Source organism: Colias eurytheme, chromosome 16 (assembly GCF_061535395.1).
Source record: "Colias eurytheme isolate Ceu_HAF_F1 chromosome 16, ilColEury1 Martin Lab GWU primary, whole genome shotgun sequence".
Classification (NCBI taxonomy): Eukaryota; Metazoa; Arthropoda; class Insecta; order Lepidoptera; family Pieridae; genus Colias; species Colias eurytheme.
Window position 1 is genome coordinate 1,742,174 of NC_142995.1, and position 14,594 is coordinate 1,756,767.

General features: G+C 31.8%; 1 pseudogene across 1 annotated transcript; it reads right to left on the minus strand.

Moving 5' to 3' along the window:
* Positions 1 to 7,252: 7,252 nt before the first annotated feature.
* LOC149901567 (cuticle protein 3 pseudogene) lies at positions 7,253 to 13,456 on the minus strand (annotated as a pseudogene). Its single transcript, XR_016457628.1, has 3 exons — positions 13,207 to 13,456; positions 11,152 to 11,379; positions 7,253 to 7,380 (listed from the first exon to the last, which is right to left on the minus strand). The product of XR_016457628.1 is annotated as a cuticle protein 3 pseudogene (transcript).
* Between the last annotated feature and the right edge of the window lie 1,138 nt (positions 13,457 to 14,594).

Sequence of the window (14,594 nt, forward strand, 5' to 3'; positions counted from 1 at the left end):
TCTTGTTAAAATTATAGTTAAATTATTTAAAACATTAGATCCCGTTTTACATATATATATTAAGTTTTTAATTTTGAAATGTATAATACTGCCATAAAATTTAAACTCAAATATCCTATGTCATATTATTTTTATATCGTAATCAAATTTATTCAATACTTATTCACGGCACATCAAGGCTTTGATTGACAAATAATTATTCAAAAATATAAAAATTCACAAAATAATATTTTTAATCAATCATTTTTGTACCAATGTTTTGAAGTAATAAGATAAAGGATTTTACGCGAATAGAAATATAAACAATAAAGGGAAAATATCCATATTATTATGTTTTAAATTTAATTTTGACTAATGCAATATTTATCATATTTTGTACAACATCAAATGGATAGGTACCACATCAATATCAATCATCAATGGATAGGTACAACATCAATTGGAAACAAAAATTAAACATTCTAATGAATGTTTAATTTTTATCTTAATAGATTTTAAATTATCTCAAAACTCAAACTCAAATGTAATCGACCGTTTCACAATATTTTTGTTGTATAAAACCAAACAAACTGTTTTAAAGGCAAACGAATACATATTTTCATACATAGCAATCAGAAACATCTATACTACGTATGTATAGCTTTTCTGAACTAAGTAGTTACATTTTAATAAAAAGCTCTAAAAGCATGTCAAATGTGTACAACAATGTAATACGTTTTGTACTTTTGTTTATTATTATTTCGCTTGCAATGTAATTTATTACATGAACATCTATTAACACTAATTAAATAGGCGTTTAACATAAAATAATTAGCCTATTAAACATTGTAACAATGAGGAAATGAGTCAAAGCTTTTGCAAGAAGTTTGAAAACAACAATACACATAGAAAATTATTATTACTTTTTTATAAAAAATACTTGGTTTTATTTCATGTGAAATGGATTGTATATTTTGTGTTTATTTTGTTTTATTTAAAAATAAAGTCAAAGTAAAAGTGATAAAAAAATATTATTATCATTTAATTAAGACACAACTTAATAAATGTGGAACAAGGAAAAGTTTATTTTAATATTGATCGCATTTAAATTGATCATTTAATAGACTAAACTTTTGCACCTAGGATGTTTATTACAAAACTCATAAATAGTTAAAATCACAGTGATACAGTTGCTTATACATATTTATAGGTTAATTCAAGAAAAATCATATGAGTATCCAATAATAACTGTTAAAAATACATTACATTTTATTACGCATTTCCTACACAGTTTCACTTTACATTTTTCGTAAAACAGTTCAAAATTCTTCCATAATTTTCCAATCATAAAATTCCCCGTTGGAATTTCAGTACCAAGTAAATTACAGTCGCTCATAGAAAGTCATTCAAAAGCTTTTGAAATAGTTACACTGTGCATACTGTTCAGTTGTAAAAATGACTATGAAAAACTGAATAAGCAATCACAAATGAGGATCTTTACTAGAGGATTACATAACAAAAAGGAAACATCAACTAATACGCACTCAAATCGATGTTTAGAAATAACCTTTAAAAATAATGATGACTGCGTTCTTAACCTCTTGCATTGTTTACAAGTTAAGGTCGCGTTAGAATATTATAAAACGAAAATTCTCACGTTTTCTGTCTGTCTGTGATCATTGATAACTGAACTTATTTAAACAATCTATCGATTTTCTCATTGCCTTGAGTTCCCACAATATATAAAGCATTTTTATTAATTACGTATTAAAAAAATGGTACATTTTTATTCATAATAAGGCTTCTATTGTCTCTTGGTGTCTAAAAATTATGAAATATATTTTATCTATAAGACATAGAACTAGTCAGTTCCTCTGGTTTCAACGGGTTTGACCAGGGATAAAAACAACAAAGAAAAGCCAAAAATCACTGAAGCTTTTTACTGCAGTAAAATATTTCAATTCAACCATTATATTCGGAGCAAGTAAAATGAAAACAAGAAAACAGGTAATAGATAATATTTATTATCTTTATTCAACTTTGATTTGGGGGTCTAGAACTTTACAAATATAATATAAAAGAGTGCTTTCAATGTTTATGATGATTCATGCTCTATGAAATTTAAAAAAAGAGGTAAAATAAAGGATATAAAAAGCTACATTTATAATAATGTTACTTCTTAAAAAAACATTTATTCACAACTAGCTCTCCGCCCCCGGCTTCGCCCGCGCAGTCTTAGAAAAACCCGCATAGTTCCCGTTCCCGTGGGATTTCCGGGATTACATCATTTTCCCGGGATAAAAAGTAGCCTATGTCCTTTCTCGGGTATCAAAATATCTCCATACCAACATGAAAATTGGTTCAGTAGTTTAGGCGTGATTGAGTAACAGACAGACAGACAGAGTTACTTTCGCATTTATAATATTAGTATGGATTCTATTCAATTACCTCAAACATGAGCAAACTATATGATACATTTTACATTCTAAAAAATAAAAAAAATCATATTCAAATGTCGTATGGATATAATTAATTTAATTAAATCACAATCACGACACATCAGTATCATTTTATTGGAAAGAAATTCTACGTCCATCGCTCGATACAATCTAATAATTACATCTATAGGTCAGGATGGACAAATACCGATGCAAATAGTATAATTTATGGCTCCCGGATATATTACGATGGACGACGCAGTTGAGACCTTGACTGAAGCCCTTTAGTCATGCTTTTATAATACAGCTGAAGAGTATGTTTGAACGATGTAATCTCAGAAACTAGTGGTTTGAATTGAGAAATTATTTTTATGTTTGATAATCAATTTATCGAAGTAGGATTTAGGCTATACAAAACTTACTCTATTGCTAATTAAAGTGCAGTATTAATTTAAAATGCGAGACTTTAGAGAGCGATTTTATCTTCTGCGAAATTGCCTGTCTCATTTGAGATGTGCCACCGTAGAAGTACCTAATTAAATTAGGAAAAATATAATATGCACGTAGATGCACAGATTTTTCACTTATTTATTATCATATAGTTACAATAAGATCATGGTAGATATCATTCATCATAATTATAATAAAATTATAAAACTATATACCAACCTATAGTCTCAAAGGAGCGTCATTTATAAGTCGTAATTATATTATTAAGGCTTGGCTAAATTGTTTATTAAATTTATATTTCTATCAATGATTGTGTTAACGCTGGATAATTTATCCATTCTAATAATATGTCTATTATATAATTTAAAGTTTGTTTGTCTCACAAATTGTGTTAAATGCGTCCTTTGGACATATGTATTTATAATGAGAAATATACTGTGAAGTGTCTGGCTCTTCTCCGTGGAAACTGCTTTCCGATTTATCGATACTTAAAAGCCTTCTTCCTAATAAGCCTTTCAAAAGCGCTTCTAATTGAAGTTGAAATAAATACGTACTTACTTGATTAAAATTAAACATATATTCAGTTTTAGTGTGAATTTTTGTGGTTTCGATAATAAAAATATTTTTTGTTCAAATAGTTTAATTTTTTGAATTTTTTTTATACCTACTTGATAGGAAGGCGTTTGAGCACTATCCCGCTTTATCCGATGTGATCTATGAAGGAGCACGTCTGATATGTTAAAATTTTCAAATATTTCTGTTTATGTGGGACACATAAGACATTGGCCGTTATTGTGTGTACCAAGTAAATCATCTTAGCCCTTTAATTGCAAACTAAATTAATGCATGTACACGTATTCACAATAATAAATGATAAACCTTATGTCAAGGAGAGTATGAAAAAAGCTCCTATATTATGATGAATAGCAAATGAGAATATTAGATATGCTATTAATACGTTAATGTACTCAAGAAGAATGTCTAATGGCCTGTTGGATATATCAAGTATATGAGTTTTATAAGTAACTTTAAATTATTGTTGTTTTTGCGAAACTTAAGGACAATTTTTTTGGGACTCATTCTAAGGCCTCTTTAGTAAGAATACACGAATTCTGAGACTCTAAGAAAGCGATGCAGAAATTTGAGAAAATGTAGTACTATATTTTCTCAAATTTCTACATCGCTTAGGTACCCATATTATATAATATAAAAAAAATAAATAACTATTGTCATTAAATTAGGTCATTGGGCCTTACGAGCTTATGTAGTCCATACTAATAACCATAAGATATAGGTCAATAACTATCAATTTTTAAGGCTTAGATATTTTGTTTAAAATAATAAAATATCATACAGACAGACGCTGATTTCGAAGCTAGGGCCTTAACAAAAATCCATACTAATATTATAAACGCGAAAGTATCTCTGTCTGTCTGTCTGTTACTCAATCACGCCTTAACTACTGAACCAATTTGCATGAAATTTGGTATAGAGATATTTTGATATCTGAGAAAGGACATAGGCTACTTTTTACGGGAAAAAGGATAGGTTTTATCCCGGAAATCCCACGGAAACGGGAACTATGCGGGTTTTTCTTTGACTGCGCGGGCGAAGCTGCGGGTTCAAAGCTAGTATGTCATATTTCTTAAATAGGCAATTAAATATTGCATGGTTTATTTTATCCGTAATAATATGTAATTTTAAACAAGTTGTGAGTAGTGAATGTTTGTAATAAATTGATTTTAATGCGTATAATTCAGAAATGGCCTAACCTTTGTACTACGTTAGTCTGATGATTCAATCTTCTATACAAAAGACAATCCCTTTTGACGCATTAAAGAGGGACTATTAGGAGTACTATTTTAATAAAATGAAATACATACGTAAACATCTTAATCTTAATACTATTATAAAGGCGAAAGTTTGTAAGGATGTATGGATGTATGGATGTATGGATGTTTGTTACTCTTTCACGTAAAAACTACTGAACCGATTACAATGAAATTTAGCACACATATAGAGAGTAACTTGGATTAACACATAGGATGGGTTTTATCCCGGAAATCCCACGGGAACGGGAACTATGCGGGTTTTCCTTTGAAAACGCGGGCGAAGCCGCGGGCGGAAATCTAGTATATTATACTACTTACGTATTAGCCTTTGTCACTCATATTCAAAATACTAATTTATGGAATGAATACTAGGTGAAATAGTTTTCATCATCAGTTATTTAATGTTTTGAATTGATGATTGATAAGTGAAAAAACACATAAAATATTTCCTTTACAATATTAGACTTGAGTATATTAAACTACACTCAATGTAATTAACGTGTAGTATTTCGTGTATTCTCGAATTGTAGTTCAAGATTTACTTCAGGGTCATTGTAGCTTTGGAGTAAGTCAAGTATAACACGAAGAACTGAAAGAACACATTTATTGTAGAAATTATAGTGTAGGCTTCCAGTGTGTTCATGTTCATTGAATTAGAACGTTATACACATTCATAACAAATGCTGCGAACACATTGTAAAAGTTCAAAGCTCATTACAGCTTAAAAATATGCTCTTAGATAATAAAATAAACGGTTAATATTTCTGGACATATTTTAATCTTTACTTAGAGAACAAAAATTACATAAAAAAATTAATAAACTGAAACTAATTTGAAAAAATACGTATATATTATACATGCAAATTGCAAAGTTAATTCAATTTATATTATTTGCGGAACCCTAAATACCGTTGTACAATAACATGACTAATTCTGAATGGGTGTCGGATTCTCGCGATGTGGGATATTATCCTCTCCATTCTGTGTCCTTGACTCTGCACATATTGTTGTGTTCCACTTTGCACTTATTAAATATTAAACTCAAACTCAAACATTTATTTATTCAATTAGACTTCTTATAAAAGCACTTTTGAATCGTCATAACATTTTTTAACATTTATTAGATGACTTAAATAAGTAAATGAAGAAAAATTATATTTAAAGATATAATATCATGCAATTGATCGTCAGTATGTGTATTGTATATGCCAGTTTGTAGTAGGTAATCTTCACAAACATGTTAAGGATTTTTAGTCTAAAAAAGATTAGTTTCATATTATATGAACACGAGTTGGCGTTATTTGTAAGAATTTTACATAAGAAAATTTTACTACGTTTGCTCACAATATCGAGGCAGTTAATGAATGTTTTACTTTAAAAGTTTCACAATATTTCAAAAGGTTATTAGTTAAAATTGAAACTTTAATGAAGTACGTATCGATTATTTTAATTCAGTATTTATTAGTATTCATCACTAGGTAATTAACAGTAAGTCAGAAATTAAAAAAATTGTTAGTGCAAAATATAATCAGGTACCAAGTGGAAGCAACCATATCGAGAGTGAAGACGACGAGGAATGTCGATTTATATCTATTACAATGGAACAAGTGGGCTGATAGATATGTAATCAATGCCTTTGTAAGCGTTTACCTCAAAGATGATAATTCGATTTGATTGAAATTTCAAAGTATAGTTTATTCGCTTATTATAGTATCAATATTCTGTATTGATTTATATAAAAGTAACAAGTTATTTTAAGTAGGAAGAAACGGCTAAGAAGGGATAGAAAGATACTATGTGCTTATACTTTACCACAGTATAGCAATTATATGTTTAGGTAAATGCATTTTCATATATTTTTCACTGAACTAATTTTCTTGACTCTACTCGATTTATTTGCCAATTTCTATAAATATTTGGCGCAGATTTTCAAATTACTTTGATCGAGCGAGTTGGTATCAATTGATACTGTAGCCAAACTTTTTAAGACATATCAGGTATATTCTCACGGTGTGACTCATACTGAAATATATAACAGAATACTTGCATTAGCTTGATGTGCATATTAAAGTGTGACTGAAGTCAAAGTTTCGTAAATATTCACCGTTCTAAGTGATTAATTTTCATTCTAAATACATGCATTATTGCATGTAGTATATTGTATACAAGCGTGCATGTTATTAAAACATACCGAAAATATATATAAATACTAGCGGTCCGCCCCGGCTTCGCCCGTGGTACATAATATGAAAAATAGATGTTGGCCGATTCTCAGACTTACACAGAAAATTTCATGAGAATCGGTCCACCCGTTTCGGAGGAGTATGCAGACTAACATTGTGACACGAGAATTTTATATATAAGATTCTTTCACGCTATTGGATATTAGGATGAAGAAATAGACATAGTTTAAATTTTATCCCGAAAATTCCACGGGAACGGGAACTACGCGGGTTTACCCTTGAAATATTCGGGTTAAGGTAGTAATTAATATATGTTCATAGTAATAAAACAACAGAAAAACAATTATAGGAACTTTTATTGCTGCAACAGAATAAACAACAATTAATAACAACCAATTTAAAGCAGTTAGTGATGGTACTCGTTGTGTTGCGCGGGCGCATATCCCTCCTGTTGGTAACCCTCGTTGTAGTAGGCTTGGTGCTCGTCGCGGTAGTGACCTGTAAATAAGTATTAGTATTTCTGTAGTAGAATAAGTAATAGAGGATGACTAAGGGCTGATTTTTCAATCCTCGGTTAAAACTTATTTGTCGAATAACGTATTAAACTACCATTTCAAAATACAAGTGACATTAATACTTTATTGGACGGGTAAGTTTCAACCAATCATTGCAAAATCGGCCCTTAGGAGGATGATAATGAAACTATCTAAAACAGAATTTTATACAAATTACAGTCTCTGTTTATAAAGCATAGTCCAAATATAAGGAACAGATATAAAGTTAGTTCCGTTCTCAACTCAAAAATGGTGCAAATAATAATTTGCATTGCATGTTTAGCCAAGGATTTATATACCTAATGGTTTATGATGTACTCTACAAGCATCTTCATAGTCTTCTCTCTGATTCCCAACATGGTTTCATGGCTAAAAAGTCCACAAATACAAATCTTGTCTCATATGTAAGTTACCTTATTGAGGCAGTTGATCAGGGTTACCAAGTCGACGCAATTTATACCGATTTCTCAAAGGCTTTTGACAAGGTAAACCATTCAATTTTAGCACAGAAATTGGAACTGCTTGGAGTGTCTTCCACCGTCTTGAATTGGTGCAAATCATACTTAGATACCAGGCCATCATCTGTTGTTCTCAATGGTTGTCAATCAGAAAGTTATATTGCAACTTCAGGTATTCCTCAGGGCTCGAATTTAGGGCCCTTATTTTTCAATGTTTTCATTAATGATATGCCAGATGTGTTCAAACACTCTATTCCATACCTTTTTGCAGATGATCTCAAATTAATTCGCGTAATTCATTCAGAAACAGATCCAAATTTACTTCAATTAGATCTGGAAAAATTAAATGAGTGGTGTGTTTGTAATATGATGCTCCTTAATTGTGATAAATGCTACCACATAAAATTCACGCGCAACCGCAAGATCATAGAGTCTTCATACAATATTCACGGTTCATTGTTGCAAGAGGTTAAGGTAGTCCGCGATCTTGGAGTTTACCTTGATGCACAATTACGTTTTACATCTCACTACGACAACATATTGGCTGCAGCATATCGATCGCTTGGCTTCATCCTACGGTGCTCCAAAGAATTCAAGGATCCTAAAACAGCGCTTGTACTTTACAACAGCTTCGTTCGTAGTCGTCTGGAGTATTGTTGTACAGTCTGGAACCCAACTTATCAAACGCATATAAATCGGATCGAGCGCTTACAAAAATTACTGGTCCGTTGTCTAGCATTCAGAACTGGAATTGGTAAAACTTGCACAAGTTATTTGGACAGGCTCAATAACTTCAAGATGTTGAGCTTAAAAACTCGACGTACAATGTTAGATATAGTTTTCTTATATAAAATAATTAATAACAGTATTGATTCTCCTGAGTTATTGGGTAGAATTTGTATTAATGTCCCCGCCAGGATCCCTCGATATCCCTGCGCTATACTCAGAACTCCTCCATTTCGAACAAACTTAGGGAAACATTCCCCAATAGTTAGACTTACCCATGAGTACAACGTTGTTGCAGCAAAGTCGCGTGAAATTGATATATTTCACAATTCACTTGCGGTATTCAAGCGTATTCTTAATAATAATTTCAATGAAACATGTCAGCACAATAAATAAAGTGTAAATATTATGTAATAATAATAATAGTAGTCAGCATTAGTTTTTTAATAAGCAATATTAGTAAAAACGATATTATTGCAAATTTTGTTTTGGATCTACTTTGGATGCAGCATTTAAATTATTATTTAACTTTTTTTGGTGTATAATTGCAAACATTCCTGCATCAGAAATTGTAATTCATTTTTTTCATTTTTTCATTAAACTAACTATTGTTATCCGTTTAAATATACGATTGTTGTAATTTCCTATAAGTAAAGAAACATATATTGTTATTATACGATAAGCAATTTTAGTATTAAGAGTTTTTAAATTATGTTTTCTTTGTTGGAAATTCTTAATAAAAATAAATAAATAAATAAATACCTAATGGACTGAGACCAAGAATTAATTAAGTAATTAAAACGGTCTCCGACCATAATCGATTTATTGGATAAATGAATTAAAATTTATATAAATGATTCTTTCAAACATTCACTTCCAAAATCTACTTCTCTTACTCACAATCTTCCATTAACAAAAAAAAATCAAAATTTTCTTTGCAAGAACATAGCAAATTGCATTTTACAGACTTTTATACTAAACTAGCGGTCCGCCCCGGCTTCGCCCGTGGTACATAATATTTACGTTTTCTCTACATAAAAACCATCCTTGTACTTCAAGGAACATAATAAAAAAAGAATTATCGAAATCGGTCCAGCCGTTCTCGAGTTATGCGCTTACCAACACACTTTGCGATTCATTTTCATATTATAGATGTAGTTAATACTGTAAACGAGCAGAGGTTAGATTCAAAGCAACAATCAATTATATACGGATATCAAAACTATAATTTAAATAATTGAACTTGGAGATTTTAAGGAAACAAGTGATTAAATTATTAAATTTAACTACACTTAACAAGGTTGATGAGTAAACGGAATAATAATTTGTAATGGTTACGATTAAGTTTTGATCATGTATCGGAAATAGTTACGTAGTAAAACACAAATATAATTTACTAGATTTCCGCCCGCGGCTTCGCCCGCGTTTTCAAAGGAAAACCTGCATAGTTCCCGTTCCCGTGGGATTTCCGGGATAAAACCTATCCTATGTGTTAATCCAAGTTACCCTCTATATGTGTGCTAAATTTCATTGTAATCGTTTCATTAGTTTTTACGTGAAAGAGTAACAAACATCCATACATCCATACTTACAAACTTTCGCCTGTATTAAGATACAGTGAAACCTGGTTAAGTGAGACATCAAGGGACCTGCAATTTCGTTTCACTTATAGAGGTATTCCACTTACCCAGTGTCTCAGATATACAGGTATAAATAAATATCTGTCTCATTTACAGAGGGTTCCAATAATAATTTGACATTTTTCAAATAAAAATCTGTATGATAGTAAAGTGAAACTAAAACTTAAGGTAATTGAAGCTCAAAATTTGTACTTACGTACTTGGAATTACGTGTGGAATTTGTGGGTAGAATAAGAATGAGTAAACAAACAATGTTATCTCAGTTACAGAGGTTTATGCATATAAAATTTACTCGCTGTCTCAGTTATAGAGGTAACTATGATGATAAATCGAAAGAACAAATCCCAGATATAGAGGTTTACCTCGTCCCACTAACAGAGGTAATTCAGTGCCAAAGTGTTGGGACCTCAGCATGAGTTCGAGTTATGGAGGTTTCTCACTTATCCAGGTCCCACTTAACCAAGTTTCACTGTATTAAGATTAAGATTAAGATGTATAAAATTAATGTTCTTGGAATTCATTCCATTAGCTACCTTTTCTTACACTCACCATTTTTTTGGATTAGAGAAGTCATTCGTCTTCTTCTCAGTCACGGGTCAAATAACTATAATCTATTTCACTGATCGATTTAACTTCACAAGTAAGGTTATTAAACTTTTATTGTATTTACTAATCTGTGCTTCTGTGTCCTTCTAAACGAAATATTTTGTATAGGTAGTCGCCGAGAATCTACTACATCTCCTTGTGCAGCACTAGATTTAAGATTTTAAAATATTGGCCAAAACTTTCTACGTAATTGAAAATTTCCCCTAAACCTAAACCCATATATATTGAATTATTTACAGTTGTAAGTGTTTTTACATAATATTATTAAATGAAAGTACTACAAACCGTCATCAGAAATCCCGCTAGCTTCGTCTCTAGCATTTTGTTCCAGGCTCTTCAAGATGGCGTCCGGTATCGGGGGTGGGGTGGGGAGGTGGGCACCTTGTGGCCTGAAGCCGTGCTCATCAGCTGTGTATGTGACGGTGTAAGTGTGGCCGTCGTCACCGGTGTAAGAGAAGGCCCCCTCGGCTGCTGTGCCGTGCGTCACATGACCGGCTTCTTGCGCTTTGATACCTGGGAATTTGTTTAGGGCTATTATTTCGTATTGAAAGGGCAGATTAGGGAATTGATTACATAATATGCATCTAGGCGATTAAATGAAGTATCAAAAGGACGGATAGGTTGTAAAAACAATATTTTAACTACGGCCGTTTAATGGCGCTTTTTCTAGTCAGATACATGACTCGTAGTATTATTCTGGAGTAGTAGTAGTAGTAGTAGTAGTAGTAGTAGTAGTAGTATTCTACACTGGAAAGTTTGAATTTAGTTAAGTATTACAATTAATGAATGGCGAATATTGTAGCGAATAAATTCATTGAATATATAAACTGCTGAAATAAAATTTTAAAACACTGACAATGTTTCAATTACTTACGTATATATTTTCACTTTAGGTATATAATTTTTAATAATAAATTAGGTACTTACTTACCTACTAAATATTAAAAGCATCAATATTTCATAATATTTCGTACATAATTAATACCTATGAAAACTTTTCCGGGTATTTCTTTAGAAATTTGCGGCACGAATTAAGGGGGGGAGGGGAGGGAAAGGGAGGGGGGAGGTAAGGGGAGACCCCCTATAAAGTGGAGGGGTGAGGAAACCCCCCCTTCTATTTTTTTTTTATTTTTTTTTTGAGATTATATTTATACTAGCTTACCGCCCGCGGCTTCGCCCGCTTTGACTTAAACCTAATAAATTATATACTAAAACCTTCCTCTTGAATCACTCTATCTATTGAAAAAAACCGCATCAAAATCCGTTGCGTAGTTTGAAAGATTTAAGCATACAAAGGGACATAGGGATAGAGAAAGTGACTTTGTTTTATACTATGTAGTGATGTAGTTAGAAATATAACGAAGATTATGGGCTTTCTTGACTGCTCCGGCGCTGCAGAACGTGGCGCTTGCCCCCGTGTACCTCGTTGCAGGCAGGAGTCTTCACTCGCCTTCGTAGCTTCGGCTTTTTGGTCGCCTTTGGCGACCAGCCTCAGCCACTCCGGCTCGCTTGACTCTGCCTGCTCCTCAGCACACGCGGGCGCCACGCTCCTCCGCGCCTCCGACTTTTTAAATACACTCTAGTGTATGACAGACAAGTACCACGTGGAATCGGGGTGGACAGATTCGGTTCTGTGATTAACAATTTGTGTGCAATATACTTACATACAATAAAAACATTTTTTTTAAATAATTATTTTTCAAATCTTGTATACATGTTTGATACAATTTACAATGGCAATGAATGGATCCATTTTATTTCCACCCATCGTCTCCACATATTCTATAATATTATCACCGAAGTTTGCTGGGTGGTTATAGTTATCTTTTTTAAAAAATCTTTTTACAACATGCCACTGGGACTCAAATGGGTCAGAGGCAACAAATGGGTTGTCTGGGTCTGAGTGATTAACTTTTTTATGAACATACCCATATTGCCCCAAACAATCTTAAGCTCGCCAATAACCCGTATGAATTGTTGTCCCCTCAGCAACATGCTTTTGAATGAACTATGGTTTTTAATATGTACATTAAGACATTTGTTATCTCTTTTAAACACAATTCTTGTAGTTTTGTCAATGTAACTCAAACAATTTTGAACATAATCTCAAAAATTAAAAAAAAGATTTCTCTGTAATTACACGTTTCCGCACGAAAAGCCGCTAATGTATGTTTCGGGGCATCATTATCGATCGATAAAAATTAAAATCGCGCCGAAATTCCTGCCGCACGTTTCTAAAGTCAACCCCTTTTCCGCCAAAATTTAACCAAACAAATTATACAGACCTATATACTTACCTACTTAATTAAAATAGAGCTTAAAATTAATAAATTAACTTACCATTTTCAGTTTCATAAGCATACTGGTAATTATGGCCATTATTCTCTGAGTGGTAGTTTAGTATCCTCGCGGTTTTTTCAGCCAATTGCCGCTGTCCATAGCCGTGTTGTGATTGGTCAGGATACACAGCATGTTGCTCCACGCCCTGTGATTGGTAGATCTCCGTGTTGTAGTGCTCTGGTTGGTAGACTTGGCTTGCGGTTGCAGCAGCGGATGCTGCAATGATGGCGGTTATTGATGTGAACTGAAAAAAAAATTACAAATTATAAAAAGGGAAAGAAAATTGCAAGTTATAAAATATGTTGAGATAAATATGTCTTGTTAATAAAATAACTGTTTACAACTTAGAAATATTAATTAACTGTTGTTTACAAATGTTTCTAAAATTAAAATAATCTTGTTACTTATTAATATTTATAAATGTTCAAAATATTAATTAATTTATAAACTAACGATTTTCATGGTTAGTCCGAGTGTACTTGACTAGTTGGAGAGAAAAAAATTTCTTGTCCGACTTTGTACTGAAGTGTTTTTATATAGCACTGTAACGAAGTCGCAAGTGCTTTGCTACTGGTTATACCACAGTGACTACGAACTTGCCTAATTTTAGAAAATACATAATATTTCTGATAAAGACCTGTAATAATGGTTTTTGTAGATAGATTCTTCGTTACATTAAATTCGCAATAGACTTTTAAAATGTGATTTGTTTACTTGCATGAGAAAGTAGAGCTTTTAATTTACATTCATCAAACATTGTTGTTACTCAAAAATATATTATTAAATTTCTTGTTATATTATAGATGTGCTATTATTACTTTTAAAATTAGTCAAAACTTTTCGTACATGTAATGATAGAAAAGCCAAAACCTATACGGTGGTTTTAAGGTAATTTCTAAAATATATATTTCAAAAAAATAAAATAAGTCTCAATTTTGGTAAAGTCCAAATCTTACACATTTGGACACGAGATCGGTTAGGTAATATGAGATAACGAGATGCGCCCGACCACTGAGCAAGTGGAGCGGCGTAGACCTTAGAATTATAGACTTCCCATTCTATATAAGTATAAAACGATTTTTGGGCGATGTTTATTTTTTGGTTCGCTATAAAATTACCTTTAAATTATGAATTTATAAATCGCAGTATAAAAAGACGCAACGTCAATCAAGAACACAATTATAAATTCTATTGTTGATATATCAATGGAAAAAAAATAGCAATTCTTTTCGATATAAAAGATGCTATGGCTACGTGTAATGAATAGCTATTTAAAAAAATCTACATAATGGAAAAACTCGAACTAATAAGGTAAAACTATTCAAGAATTGTAAAAGCATGAAATAAGTTATTTCAATGCAAAATAATTGATCCTAACAGTATTCTGA